This window comes from Ascaphus truei, chromosome 2 (assembly GCF_040206685.1).
Source record: "Ascaphus truei isolate aAscTru1 chromosome 2, aAscTru1.hap1, whole genome shotgun sequence".
NCBI classification, from domain to species: Eukaryota; Metazoa; Chordata; class Amphibia; order Anura; family Ascaphidae; genus Ascaphus; species Ascaphus truei.
In genome coordinates this window covers 113,983,645-113,991,832 of record NC_134484.1, presented here as the reverse complement: position 1 = coordinate 113,991,832, position 8,188 = coordinate 113,983,645, and positions in this window count along the sequence as shown.

Below are 8,188 nucleotides of genomic sequence, written 5' to 3'. Positions count from 1 at the left end.
CACTCCCCTCTGCCTTTCACCCACTCGCCGCCCACATGCCCGCCGCCCTCCCGCCTTTCACCCACCCCGCACTACCGCCGCCTCCCGCCTCTGCCTTTCAGCCACCGCCGCCTCACACCCCTGCGCCCCACAGCCGCCGCCCTCACTCAACAGACACCTGCCGCTTCTCACCCACCTGCCACACTCGACACACACACCCGCCGCCTCCCGCCCCTACGCACCGACATTACTGACTAGCCACCGCACCCACTCACCATCCACCCGGCGCCTCCCGCCTCACACCCACCCGCCCCACTCGCACCCCTACGCACCGACATCACTGACCAACCGCCACACGCACTCACCAGAAACCCGCCGCCTCACACCCGCTCACACCCAGCGGGACTCCAACCCACAGCCAGCACTCCACTACCCACCCGCCACCCGTACTGAACACCCACTCACACCTTAGCGGGACACACACCTCACATTTTTACATCACTTATGTCACCAAAATATACATTGTACTGTGGTGTGTTTACAATAAACCATTTTTAAACAACAATATCGTATTACATTTTCTTCCATGTTTCTTTTCAATTATTTATAAATAATAATACCTATTACGGATTTACATCCCGGGTAACGCCGGGTATATCAGCTAGTGTATATATATATATATATATATATATATATATGTGTAGCTAAGTCCCCTTGGCTACTAATTCTCTGGCCCCTTTAGCACTGTAAGTCCCAGTAAAGAGTTGGCAGTGTTGGGAACAAATCCTGCAGGGCCTGGTTGTATTGTTATACAGTATGTGTATGTAATGAAGTTCAGGAGTATTCAAGTATTACAAGGGGGGGGGGGAGGGCTATGACTTGTAGGAGGTCGGCTTGCAAGTCACTCCCTTGGGAAGGAGGAGGTTTCCCTCTAGAGTTTAGAGCAAGGGTTCTGGGATTTAGTTCTGTGCTTTATAAATTTTGTGGGAGGTTTCTCGCAGATTTACTGTTATTATTTCCATAGCTTTATAACTTTAAGGTCTGGCACTGTTTATTCTATTGTGCTGCAATGCAGCCTCTTGTTGCTACTGTAGGAGTATGTGTAAAATCAATTTCTAAGATGTTTTGGGCATTTCAGGGGGAGGCTTCTCCAATAGGGCTAACCAAGGAACTGGGACCAGGTCAGGTCTATCACTGAATTGACCAGAGAGAAGACCTGTCTCCACACTGGCACAATCACTGGGCAGGTCCACCAGTTGTGGGAGAGAGTCGTGTTAGCCACAGCCGAAAACACAGAGATGAGTGTCATTTTAGCATGTATTCTAACTGGGGTTAGCCACCACCTAAACAGAAGTTTGTAGGAATTTCTTTGGTGACCATACAGATGGAGCTTGTCGGTGCTGCCTTCTCAGAAATCATGCCAGTCCTCCATCTCTGTGGCTTCATGCAGCTCAGCCTCCCATTTTAACATATAAGAGCATTTGGCACTTTATTTTGTTGCAGCTGGTAGATCAATGAGATCAGCCCTTTCTCCATATATTTGGATCTATGTAAGTCCTTAAAGTAGGTTATAGTTGCTGAGGAAGTGTTAGAATGCATCGACATAACAAAAAAATTGTCAAAACTTAAAGATTTCTGCTGAGGGCAGTGCATTTTTTTCTCCAAAAGTTCTTGAAAGATTTTGATTTGTTCACACTAACCCTGGTGATCTTTAGTTCTTCCCAAGCTTGGAAAAAGGGGTGTTCTTGCCCCAGTGCAGATTTAGAAATTTGGAAGAGGGAACATAACCGATCTCCTGGATGTGAGGTTAGAATCTAAATTTAAGTTGGTCCCAGAGATTCACTGAGTGCCTTATTGTTATGGTTGCCACATTTAAGTTTAGAGAATAGAGGACGCCGAAATCCAGTATGAAAGTGTGACATCATAATGAGTTATGAATTATTTGCAAATGATTGGAGCTGAATGGCATCTCCCGCTTTAACACTATATTCTTTGTTTTTTATCATCTCTGCTCTTGGTAGCGTTGGGAGAAAAAGTAACGCTTATATGGGTGGGTGTCATGGTATTATGAGATGATCAGGCAGTGTCTTAACTTTATTATTTAGTAAGGCGACATCTATCGGAAAAGGTAACTATTACACTCAAGTAGAAGGTATTATGATTTTAATGACTGATTTCATTATAGTCATTTTAAGTTCAGGCATTTCATGTCAAGGCACTAAAATACGTGACAATTATGTTTTCCGGGGCAATGAGACAAATCAATGAAATAAGGGACAATCCCGTATATACGGGATGTCTGGCAACCCTACTTATTGTGGGGTGGGCCAAAGACTCTTTGGGCCGGTCTGTTTTATCCAATCATAACAGAGAGATTATGCTTGCAGGAGAACTTAATTTGTTTTCCATCCAATCCAACCTCATGTGGTGTTCAGGGAGTTTCAGAGAAGCAGTTGCCTAACTGGGAGCCTTGTAGATATTTTAGCAGTTTCAGGGCTGCCAGGCCCCCCATTCTAGTGGGCCTCTGGAGAATAGTGCTTCTGGTCCTTGGCCTCTTAGCTCCCCATATAAATCCAGAAAATGCATTCCAGCATAAACTTTAGGTCACTGTCTGCCACCGGGTTTGGAAGTGCACGGAACAAATACATCAACCTTGTCAAAAGGTGCATCTTGACCGAAGCTATTCGGAGAGATGCTACCAGAGAGATGCTGTATTTCTTACATGATCCTAAGTTGTCCTTCAAGAGCATCATTAGTTTGTGATAGTTGGCTCTATATAAAGTTTCAAATGATCTAGGGGAGAGACCTACCCTTGAGAAAGCCACCTACCGTCTACGCGAAGCATACGTCGGGTATGTCCGCTGACGTCACTCAGTCAGCGCACCAGATCCTCACAGGGACAACACGTGCAACGGTTGGTCACACCATACAACTGTAGATCTCCTGTGACCAGGGACCCACACCTACAGAGTTCAGAGTCTCCGGGTTCCAACGAGCCATGTAGTTTGTTGAGATCTGCATGGATTAGGGCACATGTATAGGGCTATCTCCCTCCCCTCTACCTCTCCGACCAATGTTTATCCTTTCTGACAGGGTTTAGGATTACTAACTACCTTAGTTTTGCTCAATGCCCACAGACTTTGGAACTTACTGCATTGAACTACATACTATGCCAATCCTGCTAATCTCCCAAGAACCGGTTGCATCAGTGACAGACTCTTTTCACCAGCTTTACCACGAGGCTTCTGCAACAGACCTCTGTTGTACCTCAAAGGGGAGCCGCTCACTGATTGCCGAGACACCATACACAGTGTGTTTTACCTCACCGCATCAGTCATCAGAGGGTGAGGCTCATTAGCCAGTATAGCTGCCATTACCTTGTCAGTTTAGAATGAGCCCTCCCTGTACTATCATCTGTGTTCCTCTGTGTGTATGTATGTGTCCCCTACATTTTAATTCAGTCGATAGGCCCTTATTAAACTTGCTTTTATACAAACTTATACTGGTACTCACCATTTGTGTTTGGAACTTTCTACCATATCATTACCTATGTACCAATGCAATCTTGCACTGGTTAACCCTTTACCCTTCATTGGCTTCCAGCTATGCATATACCTGTTTATCTTCAAGATTAGTGAGTGCATGCTATTTGGGCGTTTTCTTATCTTTGCCTACTCTTCATTTCTGGAGTGATACTCGGACTCTGATATTTGTTTGTTACCTGTTCAAATGATCTAGTAAGATTAATGCTTAGATAGGGGAAAAATTCTTTGCGCCAGGAGAAATCAAAATTGATGATAAGAAGTTTAACTAGACTTTCTGGAAGATTAATAATCAGGGCCATTGATTTAGCTTGGTTGATTTTAAAACCAGAGATCACACCAAATTAGTCAAGGGCTTTAAATAGGTTAGGGAGGGAGGTAAGAGGCCTGGAAATCGTCCAACAGAACATCATCCGTGAATAGGAACAATTTGTCATCTCTATTTCCTATTGTGATACCTGTTATGTTTGGCTTTAATTTGATTGATAAGAGGTAACTCCAAAGTGCTCACAATATTACAATTCTTTAAAGCAGGGGTTTATATCACAAGACGAAGCAGCCAGCAAACATAGGGAGAGATCTCCTGTCTCACGTGTATGTCCGTCAATAGCACTCAGCGTCTGACATCACTTCCGGTTTGTCGCGTCTCTCTCTGGCGCCAAAAACTCTATCAAGCTAATACATAATAAAACATTCATGATAAAACTGTAATAATAGATGGATAAACGCCATGTCAGTCGTTTGCACAGATACCCTATTTGGAGATCCATGCATAAAATTAGACATGGGAAAACCATAAATTTAAACCAGTGCAATAAATATTTGCATACACTAATTTCTATAGATTACCTACATAACAGAATAAAATTTGTCTCAGGGTATATATTTCTTGAACAATTTCAAATGAACCTAAAAAACAAACTAAATCTATACTTATATTTAAACCTGATGGAATTAACGTTTTTAACTTGTGGATCCATAGAGTTTCCCTTTGTGGAATCTGTTGTACTATATCTCCACCTCTAAGAGTTATTTAGAGTTTGTCTATTCCTTTAAAGGTAAAAACCCTGTGGATTACTGGAATGGAATTTCTTAAAGTGATAGGGAACACTATGCTTTTCTAGCCCTGTCAATATATTTCTTACATGTTCCCCTATCCTGTTTTAAACATCTTTTTGTGCAGCCTATATACTGGAGGTCGCACGGGCACTCCAACAAATATCATTACGTATTTGCTATTGCAGATCATTTTTTTTTTTGTTTTAAATGAATCACCCGTACTTTTGAATTTAAAAACCTTTGGCTTTTTTTTTCCATGTTTACAATATCTGTATTTATCACAGTAAAAATATATATATATATTTCATATTACGCTGTGTGTTCTTCGTTTTCATTCTTTTCTATGATATTTCCAGTGGGAGAAATGCTTCAATGACAACTACCAGACACCGGTATCTATATTCATGATGCTTGTGTTCTTGGCACTACATGTTGGCCGTGGTTTTTTTTGTTTTTGTACACAATTCTTCTGGACTAAGGAATAGACTCTTTTCCAGCAGCACCAAAGTTTAGAGATGGTTTAAATTCATATTTTTTCTGCACATTGTATTATAGAGGTATTTTATCGCTGAAAAATCTTGTATTGTTGTTTGTAAATTGTATCTGATTGAGGCTGCAAATGGTTTGATAGAGAGGTTGAACAAGAGAGGGAATAGAGGGCAGCCCTGTCTTGTCCCTTGGCTATGGGCACTATATCAGAGATGCCTGGAGCATTTTATCCTTGTGTTTGGCCGTCCAACCTAAAAAGGAAATGTGGGAATATGCACCTATATAGATTGTCATCGAGGAAAGAAAATCCACATCAATTAAAGTTGTAAAAAAATTAGGTACTGACTGAGTGGACACAAAAACCCATAACTTCACAATGCGTATTTTAGATCAGGGTTCAATTCGACTCGTTAGCATGATTTAAACAGAATTCAATATGCTGCCCCTAACTTTATAGTGTATACATTGTATGGAGAACAAGAAAAAACAGTAATGTATACCACTTATTGGACCTGTTTGGAGCTTCTATCAGATGATATGGAGAGGATTATGAGAACACAGGGAACACAATATTAATACAAGGTCTGGTAAAGGATCATAGAAATAATTCCAGATCTATATCGATATATCCCCTTTGGGGGGTTTAGACGTCACCCTTTCATCTTTGAACTATGCCATCACATTTCCTATGCCCCCTCCATTTTAGTAGAATAGCATTTCACTACAAATGGTTCTAAGTAGTATTCAACCTGTACTCTGATCCTATCAACTTTCGAATATTGTTTTCAACTGCCTTTTTTTCATTCGCTATTTTTTGCCCCATTAATAAGACATTTGCTGTTTTAAATCAAATAGTTTATGGTCAAACTCTGGTATATAGACCCCTCTCTGTGCTGGAGCCATCATTAATATTCCTTTTTAATTTGAAAAAAATAAAATAGATTGGCTCTTCCTCCCATGCCCAGAACAGAGATAAATGTTGAAAGAGGGGGAAAAAAGAGGTTTGCTATTTTTTGTTGCTGTTGCATGCTTCTTCTCTTCCAGAGCTTCTACTGCTATTGCTGTATTACCACTAATGTGCAGGGGTAATCCAAGTGCGACAGTTTTTAGCTCATTAAAATTAATTTCTGGCTCTTGCGTTTGGGTAGTTGAACCTTGCCCAGGTGAGACTCTAAGAGCAAGTCTTATTATAAGCTTGAGGTAATTGAAACAGGTTTTTCACATTCACTACTCAATGGAAATGCAGGGGGTTTTCATGAACTCCACTGAACTTCTCTTGTTGGACACGTCACTCGAGGCAGTAGGGGGATTTCAGAGGTAAATATGCTGGCCCTTTATAGTATTTTTTTTTTAAGGAGGGATGAGGTAGCCACAGCACATGTAACTTGACTAAACCGTATTTGTGAATAATCTAACAAAATTACTGTAAAACCCAAGATATGGTCCACAAAAGATCCTACAATATGCACTCACTGTGAATATGCCATGATGACCATATAAGTCCTAAAGATATATTATCTCGATATAGAATCAGGATATTGTAGGTGAATTGGCTAATTTATACACAAACTCCTATATAGATCATGTAAGGATCATAACATCATGTTATGATCTATATAGGAGTTTGTGTATAAATTAGCCAATTCACCTACTATATCCTGATTCTATACCGAAATAATATCTTTAGGACTTATATGGTCATCATTGCATATCCACAGCGAGTGCATATTGTAAGTACTTTTGTGGACCCTATCTTGGGTCTTATAGTAATTTTGTTAATTTTTCCTACTTGAACCCTGAATTGAGTATCTTATTAAATATTTTCACCATTCTTAATAGGTAGAGCAACATTGGTCATTTTTTGTGTATATTTGTGTATAATCTGTAATAATGTTAGCCAGGTAGGAACTTCTATCCCTCTTTTCCATAACTAGAGTTATACACCAAGTTCCAGAAAACAGATAGCTGCCTAACAAAGACAGGGACTGGTTATTTTTAATAAATGTACCCCATTTTTATACAGTTACATGCTATGGAGCCTGCGCTTCTTTTAGTTTTTTTTTTACAAAGTGCAGATATTGCACGAAACGCGTCAGAGTTCCTCCTAAGATTACTTGTTTTAGTCTAATGTTGCTTTATGTTCATTAAATGATTATTTTGGAATAGTGATCCAGCATCCATTTTTTTCTTCCTGCATTCGGAACGCATGAAGCACTTGTTGGCAAGCAGTGCATCGCCACCATCTTCCCCCTTGGGAGGAATTCCTGTTTTTATAATCACAGAGGAACCATGGTGTAAAAAAAAAAAAAAAAAAAAATTCCTTTAGTCCTGCATAAATCAGCTCTGTAGATGTCTCCTCTAAACTAAGGACTCGCCCTGTTTTAGGAAGCGACCCTTTGCTAGCAGCAGCAGCAGCAGCCCCCGTGCGGATTTCTGCAATCCTTTCCGCACAGTATTCCATGCGGCAGATTGTTCCATTTTTCGGAGCCCATCGCTCTGTCACCTCTCTGATGTCAGCACAGCCATGTTTGTGCCTGCGTGTGGGAAGTGCACACAAGAGAGGCGCGCGCTATTCAACCATGTGGGACATCATGAAAAAAAAGGCATGTCCCCGCTGCAAACTGAGATGCATCTGCGGTCTGTACGTGCCTCTGAACAGCAACCCCCCATGGTGCTTATACGGCAAAGCTGCAGGAGGAGAGGCGCTGACAACCCCCCTGGATTAACTGCACTAGCTGCAGTCTGGGGAGTCCTTTACAAAATAACAAACACTACTGTCATGGGAGACAAGGTTTAACAACACCTTTTTTATACCGGGATCATTGATTGAGCAAAGGAGGTAAAATAAATGGTCATTTATTTCAGGAAAAGACATACATTGTGTGTAACGCAATTTACAGGGTTAACACACTTACTGGGAATGGGGATAACAAATAAATCTATTCTTAGAATGAAATTTGCAAAAATGACCTCTGTAGAAGCCCTTTTCCTTGACCGGTAGGTACTCACGAAAGTCCTGGAACTGATTTCGGCATGCAATGCCAGCCGTGATCGCTACGTTCTCAAAAGCAGGACTTAGAAACTTTTCTGAGTTGAAAATCCTTGCAGCCGGCTCACGT